Here is a 14,332-nt window from a genome sequence, read left to right on the forward strand (position 1 = left end):
AAAGGAGTATGATGCCCTCATAAAGAACAACACTTGGAAGCTGATTGATCCTCCATTAGGAACCAAACCAATTGGCTGCAAGTGGGTCTACAAGAATAAGTATAAAGTTGATGGCTCACTTGACAAGCACAAAGCTAGGCTTGTGGCAAAAGGTTTTGCACAGAAGGAAAGGGTCGATTATGAGGAGACTTTTCCCCCACAACAAAATGGGCTACCATTCAGACACTCTTTGCCCTAGCAGCTCAAAACGGTTGGAAAGTCCATCAAATGGATGTAAAAACTGCTTTCTTGAACTAAAAGAGAATGTTTTTATGTCCCAGCCTAAAGGATTTGTTGTGAAAAGACATGACTCGTTCTTTATCAGAAGCTTGTGATTTGCTGTTTGATATAGCAGGTAGAGGAAAACAATTCCTGATAGTCAGTACGAAATATCAAGCAACTGATTTAGTAGCATCAGCTGCTACAGAAGCTCGATGTCATTATGTAAATAGAAAATGGCTTGGTGGTATGTTAACTAATTGGTCTACTACAGAGACGAGACTTCAGAAGTTCAAGGATTTAAAAAAAGAACAAGATACGGAACGATTCAATCAACTTCCAAAAGTATGCAAACTTGTGAAATCCTTGTATGGCCTCAAACAAGCACCGCAACGCTGGTATGAAAAACTAACTGAGCATCTTCTGAAACTCAATTTCAAACATTATGATCTTGATGATGCAACTTTATTTATCAAGAAAGTTGGCAAAAAAGTGGTATATCTTGTGGTATATGTAGATGATCTTTTGATGACAGGGAACAATGAAAGCTACATTGCATCCATAAAGAAGGAATTGGGGAAAAGTTTTGAAATGACTGATTTGGGCTATGTTCATTATTATCTTGGTATTAAAGTAACTCAACATCAAAGTCCATATTTCTTTCTCAAAAGAAGTACATTGGAGATTTGTTGAACAGGTTTGGCATGACAGAATGCAATCCTCTCACTACTCCAATGGAACAAAACTTAAAACTCACATCTATTAAAGGAAAAGAATTCGAGGATGCAACAAAGTATAGACAGCTTGTAGGAAGTCTCAACTACCTAACTACTACCAGACCAGACATTTCGTTTGCTGTTGGAATCCTCTCCAAGTTTATGCAAAAGCCTTGTGAGGGACATTGGTCTGCTGCAAAAAAAGTTCTAAGGTACTTGAAGGGAACTCAAGACCTTGGAATCAAGTATAAACGGGTGGACAACTTCAGCTTGATTGGATACTCTGATTCAGACTTCGATGGAGACAAAGAAACTAGGGTATCTACTTTAGGATATGTTATGAGTCTTAGATCAGGCGTTGTCTCCTAGAGATCACGCAAACAATCAGTTCCCACAGTTTCCACAACAGAAGCAGAATACGTGGCAACGGCTGAGGCAAAAAAAGAAATTGTGTGGCTCGGGAAAATTCTTGAAGATTTGCAAGTAAAACAAGTAAAATCAACCCCACTCATGATTGACAACACCTCTACAATAAAGTTGGCCAAGAACCCAAAGTTCCATGATCGAACGAAGCACATCAATACTAAATATCATTTTATTCGACATCATGTTGAGGCCAAAACAATCCATCTCCGTCATTGTTCCACTAATGAGCAAATTGCAGACATCTTCACCAAAGCACTTGGAAGAGAAAAGCTTGAATGATTCAAAATGATGCTTGGACTCACCAACATCCCTTCATATTAAGGGGGGGAATGTTGACACCTAATCATCAGGATTGGATGAATGTAATGTAAATAAATAATAAAGAATATGAACAGTCATCGGGAGATGAAGTGAACCGTGTCACCCTCATGTATATAATAAAGACCAACCTGAAGGAATAAAATGAATTGATTTGGTAGAGTTACTGCCTGGCCTGACAGCTAGGATTTGTGGATGAGCATTGCTTTACCTATTAAGTCTTATTTTTTAAGTCTTTATGGAGTTATTTATTTGATGTATTAAGTGCAAATGTGATTGCTTAGTGGTAAGGATGCATTCTCTTTATATTATTCTTGGATAGATCATATCTTGTAAACCCTAGGAAGAGTTCTAGTGGAGAACCTTTCATTGATTTTTTCTTAAAAGCTTCTTAAAGGACATATGAGCATCTTCTAAGGTTAGTAGTGAACAACCCTAGCTATCACCCTATAAAAGGATCTCCTAAGGTTAGTAGTGTGGACAACCTTAGGTATCACCCAATATCCATTAATTACCCTCTTCAAGAGAGTCCTTGGTTTGACTCCATATGCCCTATGAAAAGACACTAGTATTTGGTCCTCCCATCACACTTCATATTTTGAAGTCTTTCAAAACCACTTTGTTGGGTTTACTCTTCATATCGCCTTCTACTAAATTGCCTTCAAACCCTAGCAACCTTAACCTAAGGAAGCCCCCCTTGAGCCCAAGGAATGCCACCCTAAAAAACAAAAGAGGGTCGGTGAGGTGAAAGTGGCCCCCTCTTAGTTTCACTTATAGATCGCACTTGAGTGTTTTGGACTTTATCTCTATAAGTACGAGTTTGTGTGATAACACAACCCATATGTGGGAGTTGCCCCATTAAGATGGGGAAAGGCCAATTTCCAACCATAGATGCAGAAGGTACCCAATGTTGCCCTCAAAAACTACAGTATTTTCGTTTAAATCAAGAAACATGAGTGTGTTTCCTTTGAACATGGCACAACTTTGCAAGAACTCAACTTAAATCTACTAAAAATCTAAAAAACTACCCAAAAGGAATAACACTAGTGAAAAAGAGGGTAAAATCCTATAAATATCTATTGTCATCAAAGAAATTGCTTAAAAAATCGTAGTTTCAAACCTGAAACAACTTTAAAATTTAAAACAATGCTTGATAGGGAAGGAATAGTACACGCTAGCTCCAACACCATGTTGAGATCATAAGTAGATAGTGGATCTATGGTGAACTCTCAAACAAACCCTAGTTTAGGCAAGTGAAAATACAACATAAATGTAATAGCACTTCTATGTTGAACACAAAAAAGACTATTGTGACACCAAAGAAATGAACAAGTGAAGTGTAGTAAAACAAACCCTAATCCAGCCACACGAAAAATTCGACAAAAAATGTAATAGCACTCAAATGCTCAAAATGAGAAATTGTTGTAATACCCAAGCACACAATCAAGAAAAGTGCATTGTAGGAAGATTTCCCTCGGGCCTTTATTAATCATTAACTTGAATAAATGATTTACATATTAGGAGTTTAGTTTATATATACACCTCCTTTAGGGCTAGGGTGTTAGCCCCCAAGAGGTTGGGTAGGTCAGCCTTAACCAAAATACCCAAATTATATTAAAAATAAAAGTATTAGGTTAAGTACCCATATGTAGGCTTAATAAAGTCCCCAATATGTCAAATATAAGTCAGCATGTGGTGTCAATTAGGTCTAGCTTAGGTGCTTGAGAGGAAAATTGTTATCCTCCCCACATGATTTCAAATCCTATTTGCTACACATTTACTTTTTCTTGAGCGAATGATAGATTGGAATTGGCTATCTCATTCTTGCCTAACTGGTTGAGGATGGGATGAGATGTTATATTTAAAACAAAACAAAAAAGAAAGAAAGAAAAAATCAACATATGGCCTCAAGTGAGATTAACCACATAATCTCAATAGTTGGAACCATCTACTAAAGGCATGTTTCTAACAAGGAGGCCACAGGTCACAAGTTCAAATCGGGTTGTGTCCCTCGGGGTTAACAGTCACTATTGTGCTTGATAGGTGAACCAGCCTCCATCAAGATCTTCAAGGAAAAGGGAGTGATCCTACAACGTTTTCCTTGGGAAAAAAGCATCCAAAATATACAAAAATCCATGCCACTTATTTTGAAATGTAGCCAAAAAGAAAGCTATCACTGATATTAGTTGGATGCACCCCCCTTATTTAATGATAAAATAAAAACATGAAAATATCAAAAATAAACGCATTGAAATATATATAAAATTAAATAGTCAATTAAATATTAAACATAGTTAATACAACTAAATATAAAATATCTACCATACCTATTAAATATAGAAAGATATAATCATATAAAGCAAGGAGTTTGGATCAATGTGAAAGAAGCAAGAGGAGAGAAAAGGTTTTCCTCCCAAGGATACCCCTAGGAAGGTCTAGTCCTTTTCGGGATTATATCAAAAGTTAGCTAGTGTAAAGAAAGCATCTTCGGTTGACGATTGTGAAAGGGAATTCCATCTACTGAATGATCCAACAAAAGCACAAGAATTGAGATCGGGTTTTAAAAAAATCCCAGTCTACATTCATTCTCAGATTTTGTTTTGTTGTTTTCATGTATGTGGCCCAACAGATATGGCCAGGGTTCAATTCGTAAAACGCTTTCTTTTTTTCAATGAAGAAGTGGATTTTATTCATCTTAAAACATAAGCATTTTAGAGATTTAAACTGTCATAAATTAAACAAGAAGTATCAGCAAATAAAAATACACATCTTCAAATCTACAAAATGGGCTCATCATCTTCACAAAAATAACACTGAATCTACGAAAAATCCCTCGTTGCCCAGCAAAATAGCAGTAGACTGGTTTCAGGAATGCTACACAGAACGAAAAACATGTTTCTTATGTTTTTTGCTATTTTGAGTTTTTATTAGGATGGCAACTAAAAAAATGGTGGAAGTCCAACTAGTTTCCAAACAGGCAAATGGTTGAAAGGCCAACGTCCAGAGCTTCCATACACTGAAAGCCAGCTTTTGCTCTGAAAAGAATAGTATTATATCAAAGGCAGGATAAGCGACTCCAATTTCAACAAAAGGTACATGTGTTATATCACATAAAGATCGTGTTCCTTGTATGAACTTATTAAGAGTACGTGCATTTGTCCTGTGAAACTGAACCCTTCTGTGGATTCAAATGATGAGCTTCCCATGTACAGCGTAATGACAACACCCCACTGAGCACGGCAAAATTAAACCCATCAAGTAGCATACAAGCCCGACATGGCAAATCCATCACAAAGAATACGCAGCAGAAAAAAATACTGGCAACTGAGGCCATACACAATAGATTCTAAATAGGGTGGAACATAAAGATGATTCTAGGAACAAGTTAAGAATCTCTGACAGCAGACTTAATTATCCCGACGAAATACGAATACAAATAATGATTTGGCAGGTATTTAATTTTACTGCTCAACACTCTGTATAAAAGCCTCATATTATTCTTCATGTTTTAGCATTTCTTAAGAGAAGTGTCATGAATGAAGAGAAGTCTTAGCTTCTTCTTAGCAAGAGGGATTCGCTCAATCCATTTATTGCAATGTTGCTCGGAATTTGGCTGGTTCCATGGCAACAGGTGCAGGTGCTCAGTTCAAATCCATCCAGACGCGGAACACTACTTTACGCTGCTGACAGATTGACTAGGATGCACTCTATAAATACGAGAAAGAGTCCCCTAAGTTTCTCCGTGAAATATTCCTGGTAAAAGATGCTGGTAGCATCTTCTACAACCTATGGAATTCATGTTAGAGCACCTTATAGAATACAGTGTCGACGCTTGCAAAGACCAACACGAGACAATATACATCCGCGAAAGCTCTCATTTCAAGGACGAGATGGGAGGGGGTGGGGGGATGAGGGTAAATGCCACTTTACAGTACAAAAAGCTTAAATCAGTCAAATATAGCTCTGAACAATAGAAAACCCCCCCGTTAGGGTTTTGGACATGGTGATCTTTGAGCTGCTGTATTAGGGTAACGTCAAGCATACAGCAACCAATCAAACATATGTCACTTGATAATAGACTTAGGGCAAAAAAGTATTAAGCGCTCAAGAAACCGACAACTGTAACACTTTCAAGACCTCTCAAATATTCATAACTGTGACAATCGTGTATCATTGGGATAACGCATTCCATTAAACTATAATATCAGATGTGCGCATTATCTTTCGGATACATATATAGCTTTACAACCTGAGTCAGTTTATCAACGAAGAACCAGTTTCCTCAGCATTCAGAAAAGAAAATGAAAATGAAAAGAGAAGTGAATGAAAGGAGATATCTACCTTGCAGAGTGGTCCTGTCCTGCACCAGGTCCTCCTTTACCTCTCCACACCTTGTCTGAAGACTTCTCAAGAGTCTCCGGTGTGTGACCTAGAACTTCCTGTTGTCGCTGGAAGGCTTTGCGGAATAAATAATGGACTTACATTCATTTTTCTTTATCACATGCGGCACCTCTTTCCCGGTGAACCCTCGTGCACGCGCTCATCGTCAAATTGCTGCCAAAAAAAAAAGCCTTGGTGTGTATTGGGCGTGTATCGTGTACAGCATATTTTCACGAGTTGTCAAAGGTCAAACATCATGTCACTTGCACATTCTTAGCTAAAGGATTTGAGAAAGAAACGAAAAAGGGGCAAATTTTGAATAGAAAAAGAAAAAGCAAGAACACTTGTGTATTTGTTTTCACATCCAGCATTACAACATGTTTAGTGGACATTGATAGGACAAGGTTGGAACCTTATCTAGTTGATCCTTATCTAGCTGGTTAGACCATATTCATTCAAGGATTGAATCACTGTGCATTGATAATATAAGGTTGGAAGTGTGTGAGAGTGATTATAATAAATTTTAAATTTTATTTCTTTGGTACATAGACAAGTTTTCTAACTTAATATAGTAGAGATGTTGTAACATAATATAAATAAATTAAATAAAAAGATTAATGTAATGTAAACATTTTAACTTAGTTGAAATGAAATAAAATAAAATAAAAATGACTTATGGTATTGAAAACTCATGATACTCATGTGGAATATAGTCTATTTAAAAATGGAAATTAGACCAACCTAGATCCATCATAACTCTAGATCTATCAGAAAGGGATCAAAATGTAAACCTCTTTTAGAGTAAAAAGAAATTTGATCCCTCTTAGCACTTAGATCCAAAATTAATATAGATCTAAGCTAACATTATGAATCTGAATGTATGTATTATGAGATTGTTGTAAGTGTATATAAATAACTATATTATACATTATGAATAGTGGATATGTTTTGAATGAACAGGTATAAATTATGAAATTACTATATGTGTATGTAGATGATCATATGAATAAATATTTTATATGTTATGAATAGTGAATATGTTATGAATGGGTATGTAGAGATCATGAGATTATTAGATGAGTATGGATCTAGGCTAGTGTTATGAATGTGAATGTATGTATTATAGGATCGCTGTAAGTGTATATAAATAACTATATTATATGTTATGAATAGTGGATATGTTATGAATGAACATGTATAATTATGGAATTACTATATGTAGATGTAGATAATAATATGAATAAATATTTTATATGTTATGAATATTGGATATGTTATGAATAGTGGATATGTTATGAATGGGTATGTAGAGATCATGAGATTATTATATGAGTATATATGTGTATATAGATGATACTTAATCAAGTTGTATTTGGATTTTAATGTGTTTATAGATGGTAGATACTAGATAAGTGAAAATTAATATTAAAATAATTGTTTTGGTAACTATATTATTTGTTGAGAGCAAAAACCAGAGTTTATCATTTGATTGGGTATTATGAATATTAAAGAAGTATTATCGAAATTTACATAATCTTGCATCATGTGTTTTGCTTTATCATTTTTTTGAATTTGTTGAGGTGACATCAAAGTTGATATTACCTAAATGTTATATCAAGAGGTGATCTAAAAGGATCCTTGAAGAATCAAAATGGTTAAGTCATATTTTTTTTTGATGAACTTTTGTGCTTAAAAACCCTTCTTAGACCTTCTTTAATATGGAGTTGTCTTTAGTGCGACTTTTTGGACTTTCTAGTGCCAGAATCTGGCAGAAAATTTTGAGGTTAAATCTTGATTTGTGTTATTTAAACTGGTTTTTTAATTGCATATTTGGATTCAGCACCCTGAAAGACTCTTAGGACACTTTGATTGTGCAGGGATTACCCATCAAGCTTGTGATTTCAATAAATTGTTGCTGAATTTTAGAGAAATTTGACCAGAAAAACCCCTCGGAAAAGCTTCCAAAAAGTCACACTAAAGACAACTCCCTTTAATATTGGTGCGTAATTATGTGCACATTATATAATTTGTGCATATCCAATAAATAAATTGTGCACAATATATAACTTGTAACCATCAATAAATGATAGAGTTATCAAGGTCAGAATTAGTTTGATCTATCTATCGATCAATGGATCCCCAAGTTTAAGTAATCTTAACTTGGAAAAATCTTTCTATTTCATAGTATCTAGTTGAGTCGTGGCTTAGTGAATTGAAAGCTTTATAAATAAAGGATGTAGTTCCTCACGTACAAAAGGGTTGACCATGTACAATTTTAAACATGGTATCAGAATGATTTTAAAGTAAACTTTGATTATAGAATTTTGCAAGCCAATCACATAGGGGATTTTCATATCAACATGTTTTGGTAGATCTAATTACATGATTGATTCCAGGATGGGTAATTTAGTTGAGAACCCTTCTCATTTCACAAATATGTTTTGGATGCTCCAAAACTATACATTTTCTCAAATTTTATAAGTCCATTTTGATCTTCTTCTTTTTTGAATTTCCAAAATCCACTTAAAAATTCATTTTTCTAATATGGTATTTTTCTTGGTGACCACTACAAGTTTTCCAACAACCCTTCTTAGTTTTCCTAGGACCTCCCTTATCTCTACATGTGCCTTTCTCTTGTGGATTATACCCTCCCACCCTTTTATTACCCTTGTAAACATTACTCACCCCACTCTCAACCTCCTCCTCCCATTCCTCTACACCACCATTCACCATCAACCACCTCTTGAATTCCCCTTTGGTCAAGCCTCTACCTCCACCGTTGACCACGTTGAGTCATTCCCATTATCCATAAATCCTCTACCATCCCTTTTCCCTCACCCTCCCCTCTCCATGTTGTTGCTCTCCACCAACAACCCTCTTGCTTGTCACCTATTTTTTTGGGTCATAGTCTCCATTGTCCACAACCTTCTTTAAAATTCTCAATGAAATTATAGATACCACTTTCTTCTTCTTTAGTTTTGGTTTCTTCATTTATAAACTCATTATTGTTTTGAGTTTCCTTAGTTTGTATGCAAAATAAGTTTTAATTTCACTTTATCTTCTTTCTATTAAAAAAAACAAAAGATTTCACGTAAAATTTTCAATAAAAACTTTTTTTGAAACTCTAATCAAATAAAACACCCACTATCATTGGAGTAACAAGTCTACTTTGCACTTGAGGAGAGAGCCCTGCACTAATAGGCGAAAGGCGGGAAAACCAACCACTGTAAGGATCTGGATTCTGAATCTGCATGGCAGCTTATGGAGGGGGAGCTCTGCCCTCTCCTACCATAACATTCTGATTGACAGGGGAAAATGTGTTCAAGGGGAGACTGGAAAATATTCTAACAAGATAAGAGGGATTGGTACAGGTACCAATCAGGAAACAACGAAAAATACTAAGTCAAATACCACAAATATTGATGTAGGGAAAGGCGAAGCCATAGAGGAAGACTTAAGGCCTTCACAATTGGGCCAAAACGGGGGATGTAGACCCAAGTAAAAAAGGATTCCAAAGGTGGTATTAATGGATCTGCAAACCCAAGCTCACAGGGACTACATGAAGACGTATACATTAATATGCAAATTTATTGGGATCTGGCTCAATGAGAAAGTTGTATGAACCTCAAATAATTATGTCTAGAAGCCCAAAGGGGAGGTTGATCTACACTTAGGGTCTAAAGGATTATTCACAACTGTATTTGCTAATCTTGAAGACATGGATAGGATCTTTGAGGGAGGACCTTATTTTTTGTCGTCAACAGGGCTATATATGTGACCATGGAAGGATAATTTCACCCTAGAACAATAAACTTTTACCTCTGTTCCTGTGTGGATCAAGCTATATTCGCTACCCCTAGATTATTGGCTCTTGAAAACCAGTGAGGCCATAAGGAACTCGTTGGGGCATTTTCTTAAACTCTCATAGGCAACCCAACAGGGAAAATACACAACATACGTCAGGATCTATGTGGAAATGGATATTTCAAGAGCCCTTCCAGAGGTTGTAACGCTTGAATTCTAGGGTGAGATCTAGACTCACAGTATCGATTATGAGAAAATTTCGTTCAAATGTCGGTGATGCCATGAACACGGGCACTCTTCAGAGAATTCCTTCTCAGCGTCAAGACAAGTAGACAAAAACTTGTCCAGAAAGAGACTCACAAGCTTTCACAAAAGTTGTTACCACGGGGAAGCAGGGAAGAAACAACAATAGAGAAGCTCAAGAGGAAATAAGGAATCTACGAATTGTTATGAAGTTCTGGTCGAGGAATCACCTCAAGAGGAAACAAAGATTCATCTTGAGCAGGAAGCTCAGGAAAAGGAACCGGTAAAGGGTAGTCTCCCCACAAACGAAGAAAGCTTAAAGGCACCCATTGAACCCTTCGTAAAGGAAGGAGATCTAATCCCATCTCAACAACAGGATGAAGACTTGGACATGACACCAAGTGAAGCAGGGACAAAATACCTAGATCTGAATGAAATTATGGAGCATGAAGGACTAGATCTACCCCAACTATAAGAATAATGGAAATCAAAAGGGATGGATGTGATACTCAAAGACCAAATTGATCGAGTGCAATACCCATCCCATACTAGAGAGGACACTCTAATGAGGGGTACCAATAAGCGCATGGAGAAGCGAAAAGCTTGGGAGTAAATTAAAGGCCCAAATCAGCCCGACCCCTAAGCAGATCCTTCGAAAAAGAGGAAGGAAAATATACAGTGTTGCCCTCTAGGAGTTGGGAGCCCTTCTGATAAACTCAGGTAAGACGAAATCTTGGAACCCTAACTCCTCCCCCCTCTATTCCAATGAAAGTTTTAACATGGAGTATAAGAGGCTTGAATAGCCTTAGAAAGCAAAGAATATTGACAAAAAAAAAAAAAAAAAAAACCTTGACATTCTCTTTATTTAAGAGACTAACTGCTTCGCAAATTGTATGAAAATAATTAGTGGGAAATTTTGGAATAAGTTGAACTTTGTATATATAGAAGATAGAAATGCAGTAGGAGGAATACTAACCCTATGGAACACCCAAACGGTCCATGTAGTTTCCTATGAAGACACCGAATATGATTATCTTTGGTTTTACATTATATAGGTTCCCCAAATCCAATCCTATGTACCAATGTATATGACCCTCAATGAATTGATGAGAATCTTAATTTCATTCAGTCCTTAAAGCCCTCCGCAAGAGGTATCCACTCACAAAATGGATCATGGTTGGGGATTCCAACATGATTCTCTCTCTTGAAGTAAAGAAGGGAGGATCTAGGAAATTGGAAAGAGACTCTGAAATATTCTAGAACATTATCAACTGCATGAAGCTGGTGGACTTAGAAACTACAAAAGGTATGTATACCTGGAAAAATGAAAGAGGGGGGAACACATGGTCATGTCTAGGTTGGATAGATTCTTTTTTTCAGAGGAGTTAATCATGCAAGGTATTGCCTTAAAGACCATAGGGGCTTCACTCGAGGAGCAATACCATACCATGTGGGTTCATATTGCAGGATATTTATTGAGGAAAAAATGACATAATATATTGGGGGATATATAGAGGGGAGAGGGTTTTTATATTAGCAAGTATAAAAAATGGAGTCCAAAGTTAATGAAAAAATATAAATGGGTATAAAAAATGTTAATGAAAAATGGATACCTACAATATCTAGTGAAAGTAGGGGTTTTTAAATTGGGAAGGTGTATTGGGTTTGTATTAGTAGGGGGTTAAATAATGTGATGTTTAGAGGTGTTTTCCAATATGTAGTCAAATTAAGGGTATTGTTTAATATTCCACGAACGCACGTGATATGTCAGAGGTTCATTGAGTGAAGCCCCCATGTTAAAGACTAACGTCCTTTATATTAGTGGCTCAGATCATTGGTCGGCAACTCTCGTTTCCTAGATTACAGGAACTCCAAAAAACTGACCCTTTAGGTTTGAGGGTTTCTGGTTGGACCACCCCAATTTTTTAGACAAAGTAAAGCACTAGTGGCAAGAGGGAGGAGTAATGAGAGGCTCTAAGATGTTTAGGTACAACATAAACTGAAACAAGTTAAAGAGTGGCTCAAACTGTGGAACAAACATGAGTTTGGTAATATCTTTTAGGCCAAAAAAGAAATAGAGGCAAAAACGGAAGCACTTCAAAGATTTGCAATGGAGGAAGGTTTCACAGTGGAGAAGAAAAATCAAGAGCACTCCCTTCATCAGGAATGGGAAGAAATATGTAGACATGAAGAGAAATTATGGAGACAAAAATCGAGGGTGCAGTGGCTTCAGGATGGTGAGAAGAATACTAAATTCTTTCATTGAACCATGATCTCCCACAAAAATCATAATAGAATTTTGAAATTGAAAAACAAAATTGGGAACATGCTCCATTCCCATCAGGAGATCGAGAAAAATCTAGTCCAACATTGTTCTGGATTGTCTCAGCTACCGGAATTAACCAAGATCTTTTACTTTTGTGATGTTAGCATAATTGCATGTGAAAGAGTATGAAAAACCACATGTGCATACTTTAAAGGAGAGGAAACATAAAGGCAACCATCAAATCAAAGAACAAACACAACTTGATAATGGAGTTCACCTAGTGTGGGTTACATCTCTGGGCCCGATGTCAAGAGTGGGGAGGTCGCTTCATTAATTGTTGCAAGATGATGATGAGTACATGATGCATTCTTTGTCAATACAAGGAAGAACTTCCTCAACTATAGTGGCATGTCTCTCCACGAGACATTCTTCTATAAGAACTCTCACTCATATAATCTCTCCTTCAACATGACAAGATATCAAAATCTCACATAAAGTGGCATACAAGGATCCTCCAACATATTAGCAAACAAGGATCTCAACATCAAAGCATCATCTCAGCAAAAATCAAAAGAAGACATAGCATCAGTGCATCTTATACCTCCACTTCCAGGGCTGGCTTGAAAATGCACACCTTTGTTGAAGAAACGGTCTACATGGTTGAATTCCTGGCAAAAAATCGTGAAATATGACTGTAAAGTTGACCCCTTTTTGACTTGATCAAATTTGGGCTTCCTAGGAATCTCAGAGATTCTCTTCTGCGGGTTGACTAAAATTTAGCTTCTCAGATAAAGAAACTGACCTGACCATCACGTTCCTTGTGAAAAACTGAGAAAAATGAGTATAAATTCAGCATGGTTCTCAAACTGTCATTTTCTAGCCTCTAGGGAATCTCAAAGATTCTCTTCTGCATGTTCATTGAAATTTTGTTGCTTAGATCATAAAACCGATCACGCCATAAGAATCCTCGTGAAATTCTAATTAATCTGAGTATAAAGTTGGCATAATTTTGACACCTTCAAAATGTGCCCTCCAAGGAATCTCCAAGATTCCTCACTGATTATGCATGGGAATATTCTGTGGAATATTCCCTTTGAATCTATTGTCTTGAAAATTGTGCTCGACGTGGTTTTGACACCCACATGTTAAGATCTGGCTTTCTGCTCTATTCTTGGCACAAATGAATTTTGGATTTTAAATCATGTTTGTGGGCGCTAAGGTCAAAGTTGGCGTTGTTAGCATCTTGGTTGGTGGAACTACTGTTGGAACATTGATTAGGGGGAGGGGTCATGAGGACAAACCTCGTAGAACCCATTTTTGGTTAAAAAATACAATACATATAACGAGCAGTATAACCGTTTGCAATTCAAAACATTCAAACCATCGAACATAACAAAGGATCGCCCGTTTGATTGTCAATCATTGGCATTTGATCGTAACCATGGAACCAATATCTAACATAATGGTTGGCATTAGTTATACAAAGGTGTATTGTTTTCAAACCATGTGTTAATATGGTCCAATGTCCATTCCACACCATACCATAATATATCTCCCCATATATATGGACATATAACCATATTTTATTTAAATATACCCATATGCCATATGCTAATTAATTCGTTGGGTGGTTTCATATGATTTTGATGTTTATATTTGTTTTTGTTTTAGATGTTTATTAATAACCATATTTGAACATATATAACTTTGTTTTATATGGTGATCTCTATATTGATGATGAGCCTAGTTGGTGACTCGAAATGTAGACTTTACAAATGGCACATGTGGATCTTCTAAAATTTCAATCTTCAAATCTCAACCACAAAAGTTTCCAAACAATAACCACATATATATTTCAAATAATTTGTTATATATATATATATATATATTTATTGAGATTTAATATTTTTCTTTTTCTTTT

The 14,332-nt window shown here is 36.2% G+C and overlaps 1 protein-coding gene across 1 annotated transcript in view; it reads right to left on the bottom strand.

The window, feature by feature from the left end:
- LOC149218044 (nascent polypeptide-associated complex subunit beta-like) overlaps positions 1-6,331 on the bottom strand; it is a 40,437-nt gene extending 34,106 nt beyond the window's left edge. Inside the window, exon 1 of the mRNA XM_089383759.1 lies at positions 6,060-6,331. The gene's annotated coding sequence lies outside the window, so the exon portion shown is untranslated. The remainder of the gene's footprint in view (positions 1-6,059) is intronic.
- Between the last annotated feature and the right edge of the window lie 8,001 nt (positions 6,332-14,332).

The sequence above is a fragment of the Pinus tabuliformis genome, chromosome Q (genome assembly GCF_031772625.1).
Source record: "Pinus tabuliformis cultivar Carrire ecotype Pingquan chromosome Q, CPIR1, whole genome shotgun sequence".
In the NCBI taxonomy this organism is placed as follows: domain Eukaryota; kingdom Viridiplantae; phylum Streptophyta; class Pinopsida; order Pinales; family Pinaceae; genus Pinus; species Pinus tabuliformis.